At 35.6% G+C, this 25,722-nt stretch overlaps 1 protein-coding gene across 4 annotated transcripts in view; it reads right to left on the bottom strand.

The window, feature by feature from the left end:
* Pgant5 (polypeptide N-acetylgalactosaminyltransferase 5) overlaps window positions 1-25,722 on the bottom strand; it is a 299,665-nt gene that overhangs the window by 193,378 nt on the left and 80,565 nt on the right. For all 4 annotated transcript variants that reach the window (XM_073970570.1, XM_073970567.1, XM_073970568.1 and 1 more), the window contains exon 3: window positions 16,350-16,388. The gene's annotated coding sequence lies outside the window, so the exon portion shown is untranslated. The remainder of the gene's footprint in view (window positions 1-16,349; window positions 16,389-25,722) is intronic.

Below are 25,722 nucleotides of genomic sequence, written 5' to 3'. Positions count from 1 at the left end.
TCTGCACAGTAGATGGCTTCAGAGGTAATCTTCTGAGCAGTAAATAAATTTAGATATCATTTTCTGCAAAGTAGATATCTCCAGAGGTCACCTTCTGTACCACAGATTACTACAGGTGTCTTCTTTTGTACCACACATGGCTTCAGAGATCATTTTCTGTACCGTAGATGGATTCCAAAGTCATCTTCTGTACAACATAAGCCTTCAGAAGTCACCTTTTATACAGTATATGGCTCTAGAGGTCATTTCCATCGAAGACCAATAGAAGATGAGAAAAGGTTCTTTTAATCATCAGACGTTTCTTCTATATAAAACACTTAAGCTTTGTATGTAGGGTCTTATGAATCCGACGATCTTCCAACAGGAGTGAAGACCAAAAGGACTTCCAATAGAAGGAAATAATGTCGATAAGAACTTCTTACAGAAAACCAATAGGTTTTACGTTCAAAAGTCAGAAGGTCCGGTTGCAGAGGAAAAGCAAATTGTTCTATGAAAGCCAGAGAAGATCGTTCTATGAAAGACAAGTTAGTTCTGCAATAAACCTGAAGATCTTCGTTTAGAAGGTTTCCTTAAAGGCAGCCAGAAATTTAACCAGAAGTTTGTGGCATAAGACCAGAAGAGATGAACGTAAGAAAGCATGACAATAAAATAACTGTATGTTTATTTAAGACCATTAGGTCCTTTCATTCAAGATATTTACCAGAAGATGTTCCTATAGAAGACTAGGAAGCATTTTTATAAAGACCAGAATATCGCCTCATAGAAGATCACACGGCCTTCCTATGACCAGAAGGTCTTCCCATACAAGACCAGCGGGAGTTTCCTGGATGATCAGAAGGACGTCTCATAGAAGACCAGAAGGTATGACCTACTCATAGAAGATTATAAGGTCTTAAATAGGCCTTGGTCTTCTCATAAAGATCACAAGAAGACTGCTATGTTTCTCACAGAACCCTAGAAGGTCCTCTCTTTTCAACATTTCCATATGAAATTTTATTTTAGAATAATCTCAGACAAGTCTGGTTACTGTCGTTAAAATTTGTCTGAATTGTATAGACATTGTTCAAATATTTTGTGACACATTATTTGTTGCAGAACAAAATATCTGTTGTTTGGAATTATTTTCAACTTAGTTGGAAACTACATTCCTATAGGATATTTCTTAATTTTGTGCAGAGATGTCTTAACAAACTCTGAAGGAATGCTGAAGCATGTTTTCAATAGGTTTATTGTTCTGTTCCTGTTATCGTGGGTTTCGTCTTAGAGGCTGAATTATAAAAAAATATATTCTTTCCGATGTTTGACAATACCATCTTTGGCGTCACCTTGCCTCGGGAACAAGGAACATAATTCTGATCGAGTTACCAAGATTTTCCGAAAGTGAATATTGTGACAAGTAGATCTTCCTTAAATCCATATAATGATATTCTTTGTTTCCAGCTAAAAATATTAAAAAATTTTCTTAGGAAAGCAGAAGTCTTTCCATTAATTATGTCGGGTATTGCAAAAAAATGCCGGAGGCTTCTTTGATAGAAATCCTACAATTGATTTCCATTTCCATGACAATTTATTTGTTTCGTTATATTTCAACTTTTAAATTTCCAAGTTCTGGCAAAGTTTTGTAGCTAAAAATTACCATTTATTTGCTCATCACAAATCCTCCCCCGCACACACAAAAACGTAACAGACATGGGGACAGGACATTACCAGCCACAAACATGTACCAAACGACCGATGATATTTAACCGCTAAATACCACTAGCGCGCAAATAAACCACATATAACTGCCAAGCAGAAAGCAACCAACTAAAGAAAGAGGGAGTGAGGAGAGGACAACCCACAAAAACAAAACTCACAAAAAACTACATGAAATTGCATATCGCTTTGACGGATGTTTGAAGGATGAAAGAGATGCCATCAATGGTAGTGGATGCCGGTGGTGGCGGTATCAGCATAATGTTAGGTTGCTGCTGGTGATGATGTTCGTTCGTGGTATGTTGTTGGAATTACGTGCTGAAGAAATGATGGCAACAATGAAATTGTGGAATTTTCTTCTTGGAAAGATATAAAAGAAAAACTATTTTGAGGGAAATTTTGAAAATACCATTTTTACCAAAACACAAGAAGTAGAAAATCGCTGATCAAAGACCAACCACATCATCTCCTCCCTTGCGGCAAACATGACATAAACGGCGGAAATTGTGGAAACTTTAACAAAAAAAATCTTTAAAAATGCCAACAGTTTCTCATGGTTTTATGGCCAATATTCATCTTCAAATGCTATGCTTTTTTCTTGCCGGTATGGTGCTGCTGCATCTTCATCCAACAATTTAAAGATATTTGATGCCGTTCATTTCTATTTCTATTTTCTTTTGTTTTGTGATTTTCTTCGTTTGAAGTTTTTTTTTAACTTTGTCCACAGCTAAAGTTTTTCACTTCATACTTTTTCTTGAGAGTTGGCAACAAAGTTTCTTCTTTTCAATTTTTCGCCATCAACTCGTATTGAACTTTTCTGCTTCAATCGCTCGCTCTTTCATTCATTCGCTCGTTCGTTTACATGCCTCTGCCATTTAACATATTAATGATTTTTAATTTAAGCCTGTCATTCGATCCGTGACCACCAGTGAATCTTCCGAAAATGTCACCACAAAAATACTGACCAAAATTCTTTTACCAAAAAAAAAAAAAAGATTGAAGTCGACCCAGCAACTGCTGCGGAACAAATGGAAACTTGCAATGATTAAATAATCCTTTTTTCTCCCTATCCCTTTTTTATTGAGGTTTTTCTTTTAATGCAGTGGCCTGCGATAATGAAAGAAGACAAAATGTTAATTAACTGTTCCGCAGTTGCCATGGTAATTTGTTGTGACATTTTACTTAAAGTTACAGAGAGAGGAGAAAACCAAAATGCTGCCGGACAATGGGTAAGGCGAAAACGATTCCAAAGCACATGAGAATAAGGCCTTATTGTCTTGTCTGAGCTGCAGATCAGTCCAGCCTTCTGAAATTCTTTAAGAAGACCTTCTGGTTTTCTATGAAAAGACCTTGTGCTCTTTTATAGAAAAATATTGTGGACTTCGAGGAGAAAGCACCCTGGACTTCTATAAGAAGGCTTTGTTGTCTTCTATGGGATGACAAATTGAGTTTCTATAGGAAAGCCATCTTCAGTGAGAAGACCTTCTGGCCCTCTATGAGAAGACCTTCTGGCCTTCTACGAGAAGACCTTCTGGGCTTCTATGAGAAGTACTTGTCGTTTTCTAGAGAAAAGTATTGTGGACTTCGATGAAAAGACAATCTTGTTGCCTTGTATGAGATGAGTTATTGGATTTCTATAGGAAGACCTTGTGCTCTTTTATGAGAAGACATTTTTAGACATCTAAGAGAAGACCTTTTGGCCTTATCTGAGAAAACCTTTTGCTCTTCTATGTGAAGACAATGTGACCTTCTATTAGAGGATATTGTGGTCGAATACGAGAGGTCATTTTCTGTACAGTCGATGACTTCAAAGGTCATCTTCTGTAGTACAGAATCTGTACTGTAGATGACTTCAGAGGTTATCTACTGTACAGTAGATGGCTTCCGAGCTCATCTTCTGCACAGTATATTACTTCGGATGTCATTTTCTTTACAGTGTATGACTTCAGATCTCATATTGTACAGTAGATGACTTCAGAGGTCATTTTCTGTGCCGTAGAAGACTTTAGAGGTAATTTTTTGTAACATAAATGACTTCAAAGGTCATCTTCTGTACAGTAGATGAATTGAGAGGACATCTTCTGTACAGTAGATGACTTCAAAGGTCATCTTCTGTACAGTAGATGACTTCACAGTTAATCTTCTGTACAGTAGATGACTTCAGAGGTCATCTTCTGTACAGTATATTACTTCAAAGATAACTTTATGTACAGTATATGCCTTCAGAGGTCATCATCTGTACAGTAGATGACTTCAGAGGCCATCTTCTGTATCATAGATGACTTCAGTGATCATCTTTTGTGCCGTAGATGCTTTCATAAGTCATCTTCTGTTCAGAAGATTACTTCAGATGTCATCTTCTGTAGCGCATATGACTTCAGTGATCATCTTTTGTACCGTAGATGACCTCAGATATCATTTTCTGTACAGTAGATGACTTGAGAGGTCATCTTCCATACAGTATATGACTTGAGAGGTCATCTTCTGAATAGTAGATGACATCTTCAGTGGTCATTTTCTGAACTGTATATGACTTATGAGGTCATTTTATGTACAGTATACGACGTCAGAGATCTCTTATGTACCGTAAATGACACCAGAGGTCACTTAATGCAAAGTATATGACTTCAGAGGTCGTCCTATGTACAATAGATGACTTCAGATATCATCTTTTGCATTTTAGATGACTTCAGAGGTCATCTTCTGTTCAGAAGATTGGTTCAGAGCTCATCTTCTGTACCATAGATGACTTCAGTGATCATCTTTTGTGTCGTATGTGTTTTCAGAGGTCATATTCTGCTCCGTAGGATTGCTTCAGAGGTCATCTTCTATAGCATAGATGACTTCAGTGGCCATTTTTTGTACCATAAATGGCATAAGAGGTCACTTTATGTACAGTATATGACTTCAGAGGTCGGCTCATGTACCGCAGAAGACTATGAGAAGACATTGTAGTCCTCACTGAGAAGACCTTCCTGTATTTTATGAGAACGCTTCCTGGTCCGATCTTAATTTTCTTTACAGTGTATGACTTCAGATCTCATCTGTTGTACAGTAGATGACTTCAGAGGTCATTTTCTGTGCCGTAAAAGACTTTAGAGGTAATTTTTTGTAACATTAATGACTTCAAAGGTCATCTTCTGTACAGTAGATAACTTCAGAGGCCACCTTCTGTATCATAGATGACTTCAGTGATCATCTTTTGTGCCGTAGATGCTTTCATAAGTCATCTTCTGTTCAGAAGATTGCTTCAGATGTCATCTTCTGTAGCGCATATGGCTTCAGTGATCATCTTTTGTACCGTAGATGACCTCAGATATCATTTTCTGTACAGTAGATGACTTGAGAGGTCATCTTCTGAATAGTAGATGACTTGAGAGGTCATCTTCTATACAGTAGGATGACTTGAGAGGTCATCTTCTGAATAGTAGATGACTTCAGAAGTCATCTTCTGAATAGTAGATGCTTCAGAAGTCATATTCTGAATAGTAGATGACTTCAGAAGTCATCTTCTGAATAGTAGATGACTTTAGATGTCATCTTCTGTACAGTATATGACTTCAGAGGTCATCTTCTGTACAGTATATGACTTCAGAGGTCATCTTCTGAATTGTAGATGACTTCAGAAGTCATCTTCGGTACAGTATATGACTTCAGAGGTCATCTTGGGTACAGTATATGACTTCAAAGGTAATTTTCGGCAAAGTATATGACTTCGGAGGTCATTTTCGGTAAAGTATATGACTTCGAAGGTACAGTATATGATTTCAGAGATCGTCTTATGTACCGTAGATGACATCAGAGGTCACTTAATGCACAGTATATGACTTCAGACGTCATATTATGTACCGTAGAGGTCATCGTATGTACCGTAGATGATTTCAGTGGTCATTTTCTGAACTGTATATGACTTCAGAGGTCATTTGATGTGCAGTATACGACGTCAGAGATCGCCTTATGTACCGTAAGTGACACCAGAGGTCACTTAATGCACAGTATATGACTTCAGAGGTCGTCCTATGTACCGTAGATGACTCAGAGGTCATCTTCTGTGCAGTAGATGGCTTCAAAGGTCATCTTCGGTACAGTATATGACTTCTGAGGTCATTTTATGTACAGTATACGACGTCAGAGATCTCTTATGTACCGTAAATGACAACAGAAGTCACTTAATGCACAGTATATGACTTCAAAGGTCATCCTATGTACCATAGATGACTTCAGATATCATCTTTTGCATCGTAGATGACTTCAGAGTTCATCTTCTGTTCAGAAGATTGGTTCAGAGCTCATCTTCTGTAACATAGATGACTTCAGTGATCATCTTTTGTGTCGTATATGCTTTCAGAGGTCATCTTCTGTTCAGTAGATTGCTTCAGAGGTTATCTTCTATAGCATAGATGACTTCAGTGATCATTTTTTGTACCATAAATAGCATGAGAGGTCACTTTATGTACAGTATATGACTTCAGAGGTCGTCTTATGTACCGCAGAAGACTTCAGAGGTCATCTTAGGTACCGATCAAGCCCTATGAGAAGACATTGTAGTCCTCACTGAGAAGACCTTCCTGTATTTTATGAGAAGGCTTCCTGGTCCGATCTTCTATAAGAAGACCTACCGATTTTCTATGAGACGACCTACTGTTCTTCTATGAAAATACCTTCTGATCTTCTATGGACTCTGGTCATCTATGAGAAATTTTGTAGTCCTCTATGGAAGAAGTCTTCTATTCGAATACCTTGTGGTCTTCTATGCAAAGACCTTGTGATCTTCGATGAAAAGACCATCTCGCCTTCTATGCGAAGACATTGCAGTCTTCTATGTGAAAACATTGTACTGTTCTACGAAAAGACCTTGTGGTCTTCTATGAGAAAGCCTTGTCGTCTTCTGGATTTCTATGAGAAGACCTTTTGGCCGTCAGTCTTTTTATGAGAAATCCTTTCGCTCTTCAATGAGAAGACCTTTTTGTCTTCTATGAGAAGACCGTCTGATCTTCTATAATTAATAAAATTAAAAGTATATTTTCCAAACGTTCTATAAGAAGACGTTTTAGTGTTTTTTTCGAAACCTTTTGTTGTTTCAAAATATTATTAATAGAATAATAATGCATAATATTAATAGAATACTTAAATACTCTCCATTAGAGAGTATCTTATTTCGTCTATGCGGCTACAAGGACATGGCGATGATGACATTTTGATAAAGTATTCCACATTAAACGGAATATGGCGGCTACCCGTTAGAAATGCCGCTTTCATGTTTGCAACAATCCAGTTGAATGACTCGACTCCAGTGGTTAGAGGGGGTAATCCAAGTGGTGAAATATTTGTGCAAAACAAAGCTCTGCAACGTTGAAAATGTTCAACACAAACGTTCACCACTTAAAGTGGAAAAAAATGTTGTGTAACCGGTAATGGCCTTTTTCTGGCTATGGCAAGCAATCAGCCAGGCGGCAGCCACAATACCACATCCAGCTTCTCACATAAGTATATTTATAATCAATAGATGGTTGGATGGATGGGTACTTGTTGAAGTGGTTAAAGTAGACAAAAAGGCCAACCTTGTTGTGTCTGACTGACTCTTACCTAAATACTTGGAGAATTGCAAAAAAAAAAAAAACAAAAATTCGAAACCAAAAAAAGCAGCCCGTGAGACCCTTGTCCATAACTACTTTGTGCCATCACTTTAAAGTCGGGCTAAACGACAAACAGAAAATGAAACAAGCAAAACATTCATGCAGCTTTGTGTGATCACCAGTCGGATAGAAGATGCTTCGATGAGCAAACCAGTCAGTCAGCCACAAACATTTGTAATGGCTGCCTAGCTTGCTGCTGCTGTTGCCTGGCGGGAATCGAAGCTAACCTAAGCCATCATTCTAGTGTAGATTCCTAGCCAAGTGAAGTGGAATAGAGAGTTTTAAAGTTTTAGAAAATTTAATAAGTTGCCTTTTAAAAATATTGTTGAGCAGAAGTTAGGACAGATTTTATGATATTGTTTTTTTCACAAGACTTGCTTCCTCCCACTCCAATTCTAAGGTTTCGCCAATGCATAATCATTGTTTTTTAATTTAAAAGTTTTATCTCGAATGAACGTCTCCATTGTCACATGGACTCTTGAAGTTTTAGTTGAATTAGATTTAGTTTTGAAGTGCAAAAAAAATAATAAAATAAAATCTGATTAAATCTTCAAAATGAAAAAAAACGAGGACACAAAAATTCAAAAGCAAACACCTGGAATGTCTTCGAGGTTTTGGACAAATCTTTAGTGTCTTCAAGGTCTGGAAGACATCTTTAATGCCTTGAAGACATCTTCAATATCTACAAGAATTTTCAATGTCTTGAAGACATCTTCAATGCCTTGAAGACATATCCAATGCCTTGAAGATATATCCAATGCCTTGAAGACATCTTCAATGCCTTGGAGACATTTTCAATAACCTGAAGACATTTTCAGTACCTTGAAAGCACCATTAATACCTAAAAGACAACTTCAATACCTTGAAAAAATGGTCAATGTCCTGAAAACATATTCAATGTCTTGACGAAATGTTCAATGTCTTGAAGATAGCGTCAAGACATCCAATGCCTTGAAGACATATTCAATGCCTTGAAGACATATTCAATGCCTTGAATACATCTTCAATGCCTTGAAGACATATTCAATGCCTTGAAGGCATCTTCAATACCTTGAAGACATCTTCAATGCCTTGAAGACATATTCAATGCCTTGAAGACATCTTCAATGCCTTGAAGACATCTTCAATATCTTGAAGACATCTTCAATGCCTAGAAAACATCTTCAATGCCTTGAAGACATCTTCAATACCTTGAAGACATCTTCAATACCTTGAAGACATCTTCAACACCTTGAAGACATCTTCAATGCCTTTAAAACATCTTCAATAACCTGAAGACATTTTCAATACCTTGAAAGCACCTTCAATACCTTAAAGACACCTTCAATACCTTGAAAAAATGTTCAATGTCCTGAAAACATATTCAATGTCTTGACGAAATGTTCAATGTCTTGAAGATAGCGTCAAGACATCCAATGCCTTGAAGACATATTCAATGCCTTGAAGACATATTCAATGCCTTGAATACATCTTCAATGCCTTGAATACATCTTCAATGCCTTGAAGACATATTCAATGCCTTGAATACATCTTCAATGCCTTCAAGACATATTCAATGCCTTGAAGACATCTTCAATGCCTTGAAGACATCTTCAATGCCTTGAAGACATCTTCAATGCCTTGAAGACATCTTCAATGCCTTGAAGACATCTTCAATACCTTGAAGACATCTTCAATGCCTTGGAGACATCTTCAATACCTTTAAAACATCTTCAACGCCTTGAAGACATCTTCAATGCCCTGAAGACATCTTCAATGCCCTGAAGACATCTTCAATGCTTTGAAGACATCTTCAATGCCTAGAAAACATCTTCAATGCCTTGAAGACATCTTCAATACCTTGAAGACATCTTCAATACCTTGAAGACATCTTCAATGCCTTGGAGACATCTTCAATGCCTTTAAAACATCTTCAATAACCTGAAGACATTTTCAATACCTTGAAAGCACCTTCAATACCTTGAAGACATCTTCAATAGCTTGAAGACATCTTCAATACCTTGAAGACACCTTCAATACCTCGGAGACATCTTTAATATCTTGAGTACATCTTCAACGCCACGAAGACATCTTTAATGTCTGAAAGACATCTTCGATGTCTTGAAGACATCTTTTCTGCCTTGAGAAAATGTTCAATGCCTTGAAGGCAATAGCTTGAAGACGTGTTCAATACCTTCAATGCATCATCAATGGCTTGGAGACCTCTTCAATGTCTTGAAGACATCTTCAATGTCTTGAAGACATCTTCAATGTCTTGAAGACATCTTCAATGTCTTGGACCATAGTCAAAGCTTCAAAGACATAACCTTGAAGATATTTTCAATGCCTTGAAAACATCTTTAATCTTCAAATGGTCAATGTCCTGAAAACATATTCAATGTCTTGACGAAATGTTCAATGTCTTGAAGATAGCGTCAAGACATCCAATGCCTTGAAGACATATTCAATGCCTTGAATACATCTTCAATGCCTTGAATACATCTTCAATGCCTTGAAGACATATTCAATGCCTTGAAGGCATCTTCAATACCTTGAAGACATCTTCAATGCCTTGAAGACATATTCAATGCCTTGAAGACATCTTCAATGCCTTGAAGACATATTCAATGCCTTGAAGGCATCTTCAATACCTTGAAGACATCTTCAATATCTTGAAGACATCTTCAATGCCTAGAAAACATCTTCAATGCCTTGAAGACATCTTCAATAACCTGAAGACATTTTCAATACCTTGAAAGCACCTTCAATACCTTAAAGACACCTTCAATACCTTAAAGACACCTTCAATACCTTGAAAAAATGTTCAATGTCCTGAAAACATATTCAATGTCTTGACGAAATGTTCAATGTCTTGAAGATAGCGTCAAGACATCCAATGCCTTGAAGACATATTCAATGCCTTCAAGACATATTCAATGCCTTCAAGACATATCCAATGCCTTGAAGACATCTTCAATGCCTTGAAGACATCTTCAATGCCTTGAAGACATCTTCAATACCTTGAAGACATCTTCAATGCCTTGGAGACATCTTCAATGCCTTGGAGACATCTTCAATGTCCTGAAGACATCTTCAATGCCTTGAAGACATCTTCAATGCCTAGAAAACATCTTCAATGCCTTGAAGACATCTTCAATACCTTGAAGACATCTTCAATGCCTTGGAGATATCTTCAATGCCTTTAAAACATCTTCAATAACCTGAAGACATTTTCAATACCTTGAAAGCACCTTCAATACCTTGAAGACATCTTCAATAGCTTGAAGACATCTTCAATACCTTGAAGACACCTTCAATACCTCGGAGACATCTTTAATATCTTGAGTACATCTTCAACGCCACGAAGACATCTTTAATGTCTGAAAGACATCTTCGATGTCTTGAAGATATCTTTTCTGCCTTGAGAAAATGTTCAATGCCTTGAAGGCAATAGCTTGAAGACGTGTTCAATACCTTCAATGCATCATCAATGGCTTGGAGACCTCTTCAATGTCTTGAAGACATCTTCAATGTCTTGAAGACATCTTCAATGTCTTGAAGACATCTTCAATGTCTTGAAGACATCTTCAATGTCTTGGACCATAGTCAAAGCTTCAAAGACATAACCTTGAAGACATTTTCAATGCCTTGAAAACATCTTTAATTCCTTGAAGACATATTGAATACCTGGAAGGCACCCAATGGCATCTTCAAGGATTTGAAGACATCTTAAATGCCTCGAAGACATCTTCTATGTCCTCAAGACATCTTCAACGCCTCGTTAATGCCTTGAAACCATCTTCCCTGTAGAACAAACAATGGAAGACAAAGAAGAAGACAAAATATTCCTATTTGAGACAAGAAGATCTCCTTATGGAAAACCAGAATATATTTTTTATAAAGTCTGAATTTTACAACTGTTGAAGGAAAGAAATCTACTTTTCTTTGTGGAGGTTGAGATCTCCTGACCAAAGCACAAGCCAGGCCTTACAGAAATGTAATCTATCCACATTAAAGTGCAGCTTGTCCTCCCATGACCGTAAATATTCCTGGCTTTTGTTGTCATAAGTACTTTTGCCGACAATTTTTAACCAAATCTATCAGAATTTTCTTCAACATTTCTGAGATAATTGTCTTAAGACATCTTTCAATTCTTTTTATGATTGAAGAATATTGTTTTTTCGAATTTACTCCGAAATGTCTTCACAAAATCTGCGGTAGTTGATTCGAATAGTCTTAACCTACCGATTTTAAGTGTGTTTGACCATATATTTAACCCATTCCGACGCAATTGTTTGCTTTTGTGCTTCTAGCTTCTTCTATAGCAGGAATGGATGTCTGACTCCCTTCTGCACTTGTTACCGGACTCGATTACATTTCGTGTCATATCTGAAGAACTTCCAAGACAATTATTCTTACCGAATTCTATCAGAATTGTCTTCAACTTTTGTGAAAGATACTTTTCTTATGAATTTTGAATTATCTTAACAAAATCTTAAAGTGTTATTTGCCTTTTCACAGTCGTAGTCCGGAATTTTTAATGTCTTACACCTCCCATCACTTACCGAAATCCATATTCCGTCTCCGGAGGTCTGACAACAATTCTTACCAAACTCTAAAAAAATTCTACACGATTGTTATGAGATTTAATTGTTTTAAATTTTGTAATTATTTCTATTATTGAACAACTTTTTTCGTTTGTCTTAAAAAAATCCGAAGGAGTTCTAAACTATTCATTCGACTTTTTATTTTGGCTTTTCGGTTTCTTAGTTCTTAGGTTTATCTATATAGTCAGTCTCCGTCATATCTTAAGAGCTTCCACAGACAATTGTTATCAAATTCTAACAGAATTCTCTACGATTTATCTCAGAGATAATTGTCTTATGATTTTAGAATTATTTATATTATTGAACAATTTTTTCTTCGATTTTCTTCAGAAAAGTATTAATGAAATCTGCATGAGTTCTGAACTATTTATTCGACTTTTCAATTTTGGTATTTCGACTTCTTAGAAGACAGAAAGAGGTGGGAGAGAAGCTTTCTATCCAGTATTGAGTTTTGTTTAGCCCACATTTTTCTATCCTCTCCAAATATCTGCCTCTATATGTTAGGCCATCTTATCTGCAAATTCCACCTATCTTTGGCAAATAAAACTCTGTAATACCATACAATGTAGAATACATATTACAAATAATTTTTAAATACAAAATCCATCAAACAGATGGCGCCATAAGCCGCACAATAACTTAAACATGAAATACAATACTTTTAAGTCCCTATCAAATATATACTTTATAATTTGAAATGTTATGTATGCGGGTTCTGTTGCGGTTTCTTCGAAAACAGAAGGAACGATTATTCTTTTCAGTCTTGCACAGTGTCTCAAAAGTCTCAAAGCCTTGCGATTAATGGTTGGTTGCTTATTTGCCAGTTATTTGGTATTTTGATTGCTGCCACTGCTTCCAAGTCGTCTCACAGCAATGTTTCTACCACAAGAAAAAGAAAAAAATCACAAGATAACCACAACGCCAACTGCTTGTTGTAATCTGTCCAAAATGTAACGTTGTTGTTGTTAGTTTGGTGACTGCTGTTACTGCTGTCGTGTCTTACCAGCCGACCGGCCAGTCAGCCTTTTGTGATGTTATTAAAATGTTATTTCCTGATTATTTAATGCTAAATCGTGGCTGCAGGGCATAATTTCTTCGTCGTCTTCTTCTTATGTTCGTTCATGTATTCTTGTGGTATTTTTAACGTTCATTTTCTTTATTTTTATTGCTGCTGGTGGATTCAGACCATCATAGTCTTACAAAATCTCCACACAATGTTTCCTTGTAATCCTGCACTAAATGCTAAAAGACGAGATGAACGTTCTCTGTTTCAAAATTCTAGCAGATGAAGCATATTTTAGCTATTACAGAATATTTGGCCTATGGGCTTCTAAGAGCGACAGCTTTCGCCATATGGAAAGGGCGGCAAAAAGAAGAAAATACCATACCACATTTTGAATATTGCAAATAAAAGGATACTTTTCAAAGGATTTGTTTTTAAAGCTGGGTAAATACAAAGACGTCCTTTACCAAATAACATCTTTTTAATGGCCACAACTACTAACAAATCAACCTACTAACCCATTATTTTAACAACGGTATGGTCCACTAAATATGTAGTTATACTAACAGACCACTGAAAGTTGACAGCTGAACTGTTGAAGATATCTTCAATTCCTTAGAGACATCTTCACTGACTTGAAGACATCTTTAATGCCTTTAAGACATCTTCAATGCTTTGAAGACATCTTTAATGTCTTGAAGACATCCTCCATGCCTTGGAGACATCTTCAATGTCTTGAAGACATCCTCTATACCTCAAAGACATTTTTATTCCCTAGAAAATGTTTTCATTATCAAACCATACCAGATTTTTATAGACAATTTCAATGTCTTAAAGACGTCTTCAATACATTGATGATGACATCTTCAATGCCTTCAAGACACATTCAATGCCTCAAAGGCATCTTCAATGTATTTGAGACATCTTCAATGGCTTAACGACATCATCAATGGTTTGAAGACACCTTCAACATCTTGAAGGCATCTCCAATGTCTTCAAGACGTCTGTAATGGCTTGAAGACATCTTCTACGGCTTGAACGCATTTTGAATGCCTTGATGACATCTTCAATACCTGAAAGGCATGTTTAATGCCTTCAAGATATATTCCATGCCTTAAATGCATCTTCCATGTCTTGAAGAGATCTTCAACGGCTCGAAGACATATTCAATGTCTTGAAGACATATTTAATGTCTTGAAGACATCTTCAATGCCTTGGAGACATCTTCAATTTCTTGAAAATATCTTCAATGAATACAAGACATCATCAATGTCGTGACATCTTCAATAACTTGAAGACTTTTCATTGGCTTGAAGACATTGTCAATGGTTTGAAGACATATTCTACGCCTTGATAACATCTTTAATGACGTAAATACATCTTCTACGCCTTGATGACATCTTCAATACCTTTAAGACAACTTCAATACCTCTAAGACATAATTAATGGCCTGAAGACATCTTCAATGTCTTGAAGACATCTTCTACGCCTTGATGACATCTTCTACGCCTTGATGACATCTTCAATACCTTGAAGACACCTTCAATGACTCGAAAACATCTTCAATGATATGAAGGCATCTTTAATGTCGTGAAGAAATATTAAATGATTTCCAGACATCTTTCAAATCTTGAAGACATGTTTAATGTCTTGAAGCCACATTCAATTCCTTAAAGGCATCTTCAAGAAGTCTTTAATGTACTGAAATAAACTTCAATATCTTGAAGACAACTTCAATGTCTTGAAAACATCTTCAATGTCTTAAAGACATCTCCAAAGCATTTAAGACATCTTCATTGTCTTGAAGACATTTTCATCTTGATGTTCGATTTCACCTCACCCGACATTTTTGTTTTGACCTTCTGGTCTTTTGTAAAATGGTTTCTGTTTTCCTCAGGAAGACTTTCTGGTTTTCCATAGAGATCTAACACACATAAAATCGGAAGAGAGCGTTATACACGGGTTATTCAAATGACCAATTCAAATTTTACCAAGACATTTCTCTGTAAAATCAAAAAAAAAAAATTATAGCAGAAATAATTCAAAATTCTTAAGTCAAGCATCTCCCGAAGAGAAATTGTTTGGAGTTCGTTAAAAATGGTTGGAAGATGTACTTGTGTTATGAAGGAAGAAATGCTGGATGAAGTCAAAAGTGCAGGATGACGTGAGACTTCCAAGATTATTCCGAAGTGCGTGCTGCAACAAATTCGAATATGTATATCCATGTGAAAATAAACAAGTAAAAGAATCAGTAGGCTTTGTCGTCAAATAAATACCCCCAAACTTCGACTGCGAAAAGCCAAACTACGTATACCGAATAGAAATTATTCCAAATTCATAGAAATTTCAAATTAATTCTGAATAATTCCCCTCCCGAAGAGAAATCTTTTAGCTTTCTGTAAGAATTTCTGGAAATAGTACTTGTATTATGAAGGAAGAAGTGCAGCAGGATGAGGTCAGAAGTTCCGACTTCCAAAATAAACAAGAAAAAATCTGTAGGCTTTGCCTTCAAATAAATATATCCAGACTATAACTGCGAAAATACAATCAAGATTTTGTAAGACAGGGTAAATTTGCAAAAAAAAAAATCAATAATAGAAATAATTCCAAATTTAAAAGACAAGTATCTTTCAGAAGAATTAAAGATAATTCCGATAGAATTCCTTAATAATAATGTTATAGATGTCCTTCTGATATGTCATACAGAAAGGAGTCATGGACAATTGCCGGGTCAGACTTTGTCAAAGAAGACTCAGGTAGAGTTGGGCAATCTAGTTCCTAGTTCCTTGTACTAGTTCCAAAACGTATGATTAACATCATGAAATGTAACGTGTGCTGTTAAGTATACGCAGTTTGTTCAAAGAAACAATGTGGGCCATTGGAACTGCGAAGTGAACGAGATAGTTCCATATAGTTCCTTTGGCACAACTCTAGACTCAGGGTTTAGATCATGCCGATGAATATCCACCATTGCTCTGACAGATATTATCTGAAAAGGTCAACGGTATTGTCTAAGGCGATCTAGGTAAGATTTGTGTAAAAAGCCCATCGATTGGCATGCCAAATTTTGTATGTATGGAGGAACTTTTCTTCTCCGCCCTTTCCCAAAAACTGAATTTTCTTTACCGCGAACTTTGTACATGTGAGTACTGACCTAAGAAAATCGAAGGTCTGAGGCAATTTTGCCTAGAAAGATCATTGCTAAATATATTTTGTGTTAAAAACTTAAAGTTTTGTGCCAAATTTCCTGTAAGAAAGAAATCACCATAGCTGCGACGATTTTTCCAAAGGAGGTTATCAATTATTAAGGGAAATTTGTATTTGACAAATTATTTAAACTATCATTATTACGGAAAGTTTGTACTTGGCAAATTATTTCAAACTTCCAATTTCACGGGGAATAAATCACATTCAGTATCAAAAACTTACCTTTTATAAAGCTGAGATGGCTCCACAATGTCCTCAAATCTGCAAATAATAAAAAACAAAAATATGACATTAATATATTGTATATTAAAGAGAAGAAATCAAAATAACAAAACTTAAACCACTTAAAGAATTTCAAGAATAACAACTTCTACCCAAACATCCTACGCTGACACAGTCAATTGCCTAGCAAAGTTTTTCTGTCAAAATTTAAATGACTTTAATTTTATTATTATAGCCGAAACGAAAGAGTGGGAGAGAGAAATATGACTTTGTACAAATCTAACGACAGTTGGACAGCCATTTACATTAATTTTAACAGTTATCTCCTTATTTCCTCTTAATTTTGCCAAGTGAAAAAATAGAAATTTACACAAACCTAAACAAGACTTCAATGAGGACTCCTTGAACGTCTTGGTTCGCTTGTTTCCTTAATAAAATGTCCGTTTATGTTCTACACAAATAGGTTGAACAGTAAAAGTTGATCATCATCATCTAATCGTTAGCAGCCAGAAAATTGTTCCTGGGAGAATGAGGAAAACTGCTGGAAGGTAATGATGTCAGAGCTTCCTTGACTTCGTCTTCTAAAGGTATTTTAACAATAATTTATTATATTTTATGAAAAAGGGATTGTTGTTACATTTGTCATCATTTATTATAAACGGTTTTTTACTCCAATTTTTTCTGCTGCTTATTGTTGTTATAAGGTTATTCTGTTGAGGTGACAATGGCCTAAGGAAGAATAAACGTTAACAAGTTAACTAATCGGAACTTTCAAAATAAATTAACTGTAGTTGAAATTAGAAAAAATAGTATAAGAAACCCACTATAAAGAGGAAAATTTTTTCCAAGAGTAGCCCATATTTACTAGTGCAAAGACACACATTTCCCAGACCACATTTGCAGATTTGGTCTTACCAAAGAATGTCCAAATATTGTGTAAAATGACACCAGTTTGCTAGAAAAAAAAGTAACTTAAGGAGACCCACGTTGGGCGCCGATATATTAATGAATTTTTGTGTTAAAATACCAGGAATCGCAACGATCCTCCCATTCTGTCTAGGCATAGGATTCCTTGGTCTTTTCGGACAGATTTTCTCGACTCAATTGGGCGTCACTTTCAAAGTAATAAAATAATATTAGAGGTGTTCACACATCTTCTCAACTGACATTAGTCTGTCTTGGTAACTGTTTTGCAGTTATAAACAATAAATTGATCAATAATACTTTTTTATAACGAGCCCCACGTTCGGCGCCAATACCATGACAATGGATTTATGACCAAAAAGACCCTGGATTGCTTGGAAAATTTTCTCTGAACGCGGAGCCTTTTTGTTTTTTCTAAAAAAACTTTAGATGTTGGCTGGAAATTTTAGGCTCCAGGACATACGATTCCTAGGATAAAAGTTGTCTAAGACCAACGTTTTGCCTATGAAGATCCACGATTTTAAAACAAAATTTATAAAGGAAGAAACATATTTCTAAGGAGACACACAGGTCTAATTTATTCAAAAAGAAAATCCAAAGGAAAATTTAACGAGCCCCACGTTCGGCGCCAATACCATGACAATGGATTTTTGACCAAAAAGACCCTGGATTGCTTAGAAAAATTTTCTCTGAACGCGGAACATTTTTTTTCCTAAAAAAAAAAAAAAAATTTAGAATCCGAGGAAATTCGATTCCTAGGATAAAAGTTGTCTAAGACCAACGTTTTGCCTATGAAGATCCACGATTTTAAAACAAAACTTAGAAAAGAAAAAACATATTTCTAAGAAGACACACAGGTCTAATTTATTAAAAAAGAAAATCCATAGGCAAATTTAATAAGCCCCACGTTCGGCGCCAATACAATGGCAATGGATTTCTACCAAGAATACTCTGGATTGCTTCATATTTTCGGCGGCTAAACATTTTTTTCTATAAAGAGCCTAGATTTTGGGCGAAAAATGTACGCTACGAAAACATACAATTCCAAGGATAAATTTTTTAGGACCAAAGTTTGCTGAGTACATCTTTTGCCTAGGAACCCCCACCATTTTTAAACAAAAATGTTTCTAAGAAGAACGATGTTTCTATGAAGATGCTCTAATTTATTCAAAAAGAAAATCCAAAATGCCAAAAAGGCAAATTTAACGAGGTCCACGTTCGGCGCCAATGCCATGACAATGGATTTTTTCACCATGAAGAGCCTGGATTGCTTGGAAACGTTTCTCTGATTGCTGAAAATGTTTTTCTGCAAAGGGCCTAGATGTTGGGTGAAATCTTTAGGCTACGAAGACATACAATTCCAAGGATAAATTTTGTCTATGACCAACGTTTGCCGTTTCTAAAAAGAAAAATATTTCCAAGAAGACACACTGATTTATTCACAAAGAAAATTCAAAGGAAAATTCTGTCCAAGAATATCCACTATATCTAAGAAGTTTTTCTGGATTTCTAAATCAAATTTGGCAAAGAACCATGATTTTTCTGTGGCAATTTTTGTTTTGGAAGACTCATGATTTCTAGAGCAAATGTTCTCTTAGAAAACTCACGATTTCATGATCTCATTTTACGCAAGAAGAACCACGATGGGAGGATATTTCCTTTTAGAAGATTAATTTCTGGAAATTTAGTCAAAAAAAGCCCCACAATTCCCAGAAAAAATTTGTCATAAAGACTCGCGATATCTGTGGCTTCACCCTCAATTTTTGGGGGGATATTAAGAAAACCCTGTGTAGGAAGACCTACGATCGATGGCAAACATTTTGGCTATGAGGATCCGCGATACATGTGACAATTATGTCTAAAAGACCCACGATATGTCTTCAATGTCTTGATGGCATCTTCAAATTCTTGAAGGCACCCTCAGTACCTTGATTTCTTCAATGTATTGAATGCATATTCAAAGGTATCTTTAATCTCTCGAACATATTGACAATGTCTTGAAGACATCTTTACTGTTTTAAAGACATGAACAATGTCTTTAAGACACCTCAAAAGTCTCGCACAAATCTTAAATGTATTGAAGACATTTCCAATGCCTTGAAAACTTCTTCAATGACTAGAAGACAACCTCAATGTCTTGAAGACATCATCATTGTCTTGAAGACATCCTCATTGTCTTGAATGTATAGTCAATACCTTAAGACACATTTAATGGCTTGAAAGCATCTTCAATGTTTTGACAACTCCCTTATTTCTTCTTATTATTCTTTTATTTCTTCTTTTGAGGGTTTATTCCTTGTTTGAAGACATACTCAATGTCTTGAAGACACCTTCAATGCCATGAAGGCATATTCAATGGCTTGAAGACATCTTCAATGCCTTGGAGACATCTTCAATGCCTTGAAGACATCTGGATTGAAGACATCTGGCTTGAAGACATCTTCAGTGCCTTGAAGTCATCTTTAATGTCTTAAAGATATCTTTAATGCCTTGAAAAGATCTTCAATGTTTTGAAGACATCTTCAATGTTTTGAAGACATCTTGAATGTTTTGAAAACATTGTCAATGTTTTGAAAACATTTTCAATATTTTGAAGACATCTTCAATGCTTTGAGGGCATGTTCAACGTCTTAAAGACAGCTCCAATGTCTTGAAGACAGCTCCAATGTCTTGAAGACATCTTTAATGCCTTAAATGCATCTGGCTTGAAGACATCTTCAATGTCTTGAAGACATCTTCACAGTTTTGAAGACATCTTCAATGTCTTGAAGACATCTTCAATGTATTTAAGACATCTTCAATGTCTTGAAGACATCTTCAATGCTTTGAGGACATCTTCAATCTATTGAAGACATCTTCAATTCCTTGAAGACATCTTTAATGCTTTGAAGATATCTTTAATGTCTTGATGATATATTTAATGTGTTGAAGATATCTTTAATGTCTTGAAGACATCTTCAATGTTTTGAAGACATCTTCAATGTTTTGAACACATCTTCATGCTTTGAGGACATCTTTAATGCCTTGAAGACATCTTCAACTCCTTGAAGACATATTCAATGCTTTGAAGACATCTATAATGTCTTGAAGACATCTTCAATGTCTTGAATATATCCTTAATGTCTTGAAGACATCTTCAATGTTTTGAAGATATTAATGTATGAAGATATCCTCAATGCATGAAGACATCTTCAATGTCTTGAAGACATTTTCAATGACTCAACGTCTTGAAGACATCTTCAATGTTTTGAAGACATCTTCAATGTTTTGAAGACATCTTCAGTGCTTTGAGGACATCTTTAATGCCTTGAAGACATCCTCAATGCCTTGAAGACATCTTTAATGCCTTAAATACATCTGGCTTGAAGACATCTTCAATGTCTTGAAGGCATCTTCAATGTCTGGAAGCAATTTTCAATGCATGGAAGCCATCTTTAATGTCTTGAAGATATCTTTAATGTCTTGTAGACATCTTCAGTGCCTTGAAGACATCTTTAATGCCTTGAAGGTATCTTCAATGCTTTGAGGGCATGTTCAATGCCTTGAAGCCATCTGTAATGTCTTGAAGATATCTTTGTCTTTAAGACATTTTCACTGCAATGAAGGCGTCTTCAATGCTTTGAGGGCATGTTCAATGTCTTGAAGACAGCTTCAATTTTTTGAAGACATCTTCAATGCCTTGAAGACATCTTCAATTCCTTGAAGACCTCTGGCTTGAAGACATCTTCAATGCCTTGAAGACATTTTCAATGGCTTGACAACATCTCCAATGTTTTGAAAACATCTTCAATGTTTTGAAGATATTTTCAATGTTTTGAAGACATCTTCAATGTTTTGAAGACATCTTCAATGTTTTGAAGACATCTTCAATGTTTTGAAGACATCTTCAATGTTTTGAAGACATCTTCAATGTCTTTAAGACATCCTCAATGTCTTGAAGACTTCCTCAATGTCTGAATGTATATTCAAAGACTTGAAGACATCTTCAAGCCACTGAAAATTTCTTGAAGCCATTGAAAATGTCTTCAAGACATTGAAAACGGACATTGAAGATGTCTTCAAAACATTAAAGATGTCTTCAGGACCTTGAGGATGTCTTCAATACATTGACGATGTCTTCAACACATTGAAGATGTCTTCAAGACATTGAATATATCTTCAAAACATCGAAGATGTCTTCAAAACATTAAAGATGCCTTCAAAATATTGATGATGTTGTCAAGGCATTGAAGATATCTTTAAGACCTTGAATATGTCTTCAAGACGTTAAAGATGTATTCAATACATTGAAAATGTCGTCAGCACATTGAAAATGTCTTCATAACATTGAATATGTCTTCAAGACATTGATTGAAGGCATATTCAATGTCTGGAAAGGCATTTTTAAATTTTTTGAAGATATCTTCAATAACATGAAGACATCTTCAATGTCCTGAAGACATTTTCAATGTCTTGAAGACATATTCAAGGTCTTGAAGACATATTCAAGGTCTTAAAGACATCTTCAATGCCTTAAAAACATCGTCATGGTCTTGAATACATCTTCAAAGTTTTGAAGACATCAATGTATGAAGACATCTTTAATGTCTTGTAGACATTTTCAATGCCTTAAAGACATCTTCAATGTCCTGAAGACATTTTCAATGTCCTGAAGACATTTTCAATGTCCTGAAGACATTTTCAATGTCCTGAAGACATTTTCAATGTCCTGAAGACATTTTCAATGTCCTGAAGACATTTTCAATGTCCTGAAGACATTTTCAATGTCCTGAAGACATTTTCAATGTCTTGAAGACATATTCAAGGTCTTAAAGACATCTTCAATGCCTTAAAAACATCTTCATGGTCTTGAATACATCTTCAAAGTTTTGAAGACATCAATGTATGAAGACATATTTAATGTCTTGTAGAAATCTTTAATGTCCTGAAGACATTTTCAATGACTTGAAGGCATCCTCAATGTCTTGAACACATTTTCAAAGCCTTGAACACAATTTCAATGTTTGAAGACATTTTTATTGTCTTGGAGACATATTCAATGTCTTAAAGACATCTTCGTGGTCTTGAATACATCTTCAACGTTTTGAAGACATATTTAATGTCTGGTAGACATTTTCAATGTCCTGAAGACATTTTCAATGCCTTAAAGACATCTTCAATGTCCTGAAGAAATTTTTAATGTCCTGAAGACATTTTCAATGTCCTGAAGACATCTTTAAGGTCTTAAAGTCATCTTCAATGACATGAAGACGTCTTCAATGTCCTGAAGACATCTTCAATGACTTGAAGACATCTTCAATGTCTTGACGACGCCTTCAATGTCTTGAACAAATTTTTAATGCCTTAAATGTATACTCGAAGTCTTGAAGACATCTTCAATGCCCTGAAGACATCTTCAATGACTTGAATGCGTCCCCAATATCTGAAGACATCTCCAATGTATACAAGAAGACATATTCAATGCCTTTATGACATCTTCAATGTCTTAAAGACATATTCAATGCCTTAAAGACTTCTTCAGTGTCTTGAATACATCAATGTGTGAAGACATCTCCAATGTCTGAAAAGACATTTTCTATGTATTAAAGACCCATGCTAAGTCGTGTCGCCTTTTTCAATGACTTGAAGATATCATCAATATCTTGGAGACAAATTTAATTTCTTTAAGACTTCTTCATTGTCTTGAAGACTTCTGCAGTATTTTGAAGTCATACTCAATGTGTGAACAGACATCTTCAATGTATTGAAGAAGACATCTTCAATGTCTTAATGACATCTACAATGACTTGAAAGCATTATCAATGTATCAAGACATCTTAAATGTCTAGAGGACATTTTCAATGCCTTAAATAGGCCTTTAATGTCCTGAAGACATTTTCAACGTCATGAAGAATTTTCAATGTCTTGAAGATATTTTCAATGCCTTGAAGACATATCTAATGTATATAGTGTATGTATTGAATAAGGAATATTCAATATCTTGAAAAATATATATTCAATGCCTTGAAGACTTTTTCAATACCTTAAAGACACCTTTAATGTCCTAAAGACATTTTCAATGCCTTGAAGAAATCTTCACTGTCTTGGAATGCCTTCAATCTTTTCAAGATATCTTCAAATCAGTCAATACCTTGAAGATATATGCAATGACCTGAAGACATCTCCAATGTCTTGAAGACATCTTTAATATATTGAAAGCATTCTCAATGACTTAAAGAAATCGAAAGATTCCCTACAATACTCCGCAATAATGGCAAAATTCATTTCAGGATTTCAGTTACATTATAAAAAACCACATCTTAAAGACAGGCGGCAGGAGATTGAATAGTACAAAAAAGTGCCTTGCATAAAAAACTTCCCAGCAACTGGCGCATCGCAACGCTTCATAGCGAAAAAATAACAGCTCAAATGAACAACGGAAAAAAAGGATGCAAGGAAAATAAGTAACCAGGACAACTGGTCGAGAGAGGAGACGTTACAACGTAAGAACAGTTGACGGCATAAAGCAATGCACTGCAGAAACATTACCGGCAAAGGATATGTTGTCATAATTCAGAATTACATCGTGTGCGGCGGATGGGTACTTAGAGATTCCAAGTAAGTGAGTAATCAGAGCGCGAGCACAGTAAAATGCGAAGAAAAAACGTAGAGAAGAAAATTGTTTACACAGAAATAAGGAAGTCATTGCGGATGAAAGAATGTGTAAATGGTGGTGGCGGGCGGAAGGCGCGTACAAGGAAAAATATGAATGGAAAAATAAGAAGAAAATAGGATGCAATGACTAGGACGATGAATATTGTGTAGTTTGTTGTTTTGCTTGGTGGCTTGTTAGATGGTTTGTTGCAATAACACCGCAACGGCCTCAAAATGAAATGAGGTCATAACGGCGATGAGGATGATGATGATGATGGTGCCGTGAAAGAAAGGCTTTAAATTACACAATGATAACAACACAGCTGCAGCGGCAGCAACAGGAATATTGTGATAAGTAGAAAAAAATATGACAGGACATTTTTCTGTTTTTCCCTGAAAACTTTTATGTGGAAAGTGTAAGGTAGATAGTTGCTTACTTTTTTTCCAACTAAATGAATATCATAATTTAATAAGGAAAGACGAAAATGTTGGCTAAACAATGCGGAAGTTGTGACATAGTTTGGGATGTCCGTAAAAGAATTAGTTTGTAAATCACAGCAGACATAATTCTGTTTTCCGTTAATGTTTTGGAAGAGAAGAAGTTTCCTTCAACAGTTCGATTTAAAAGGGTATGTTATTTTACATCTTGAAGCCGACTGAATTGCCTCAAGGACGCCCGTACATGCCGCGAAGACACCTTCATTGGCTTGAATATGTTTTGAATGTCTTGAAGATATCTGTAATATCTTGATGGCATCTTGCATATCTTGAGGGCATCTTGAATGTCTTTAAGACATCAGCAATGTCTTCAATATCTAGAGACATTGAAAATGTCTTCAAGTCGTCATCATGAAAACATTTTTCAATGCCTTGAAGACACCTTCAAATTCTTAAAGACATCGTAAATGTCCTGAAGATATCTCTGAGCCATTGAAATTGTCTTGAGTGCATTTTGACAGAGCGTTAGAAGCATCTTCCATATTTCGAAGGGGAAATTTTGTCTAAGAAGACCCCCCATATCATGAAGACACCTCAATATCAGTGAATTGCACAACTCTTTCATGTCCGATGACATCGCAAATGTCTTGTAAAATATTCAAGACATGTTTAATGTCCTGAAGACATGTTTAATGTCTTGTCCTCAATACTGATTTTCTTCAATCCCATCGAAATATTTTTCAGTGCCTTATGAACATCTTTCTATGTCTAGAATACATTTTTCAGTGCGGTAAAATATTTTTCAATGACTTGAAGACGATTTGCAACATCTTGAAGCCGTATTTTATGACATTATAAGTGTCTTAAGGGCGTTTGAAATGTCTTAAAACCCATGTCAATAACATTATTAGTGTCTTGAAGACATGTGCAATGTCTGGAATACATATTCAATGACATTATCAGTGTCTTGAAGACATCTTCAATGCCTGGAAAACTTCTTTAATGTCCGGAAGACATCTTCAAAGCCTTCAAGACATTTTTAATCTCTACAAACCAATTTCAATGTCTTATGGATGTTTGTAATGTATTGAAATCCATCTCAATGACATTATTAGTGGCTTGAAGACATCTGCAACATCTGGAATACATATTCAATGACATTATTAGTGTCCACAAGACATATACAATAACATGAAGATATATTAAATGACTCCTTCAATGTCTTGAAGACATCTTAAATGTCTTGGAGACACGTTGAAGGCATCTTCAATGTCCTGTAGACATCTTTAATGCCTGGAAGACATATTCAATGCCCGAAAGACATCTTTAATGCCTTAAGAATAATTTCAATGTTCTAAGGACGTTTGAAATGTCTTGA

The sequence above is a fragment of the Musca autumnalis genome, unplaced genomic scaffold (genome assembly GCF_047663935.1).
Source record: "Musca autumnalis isolate F117 unplaced genomic scaffold, ASM4766393v1 scaffold_2, whole genome shotgun sequence".
Lineage (NCBI taxonomy): Eukaryota > Metazoa > Arthropoda > Insecta > Diptera > Muscidae > Musca > Musca autumnalis.
The sequence above is the reverse complement of the archived record's forward strand: the minus strand, read 5'-3'. Positions and strand labels throughout refer to the sequence as shown.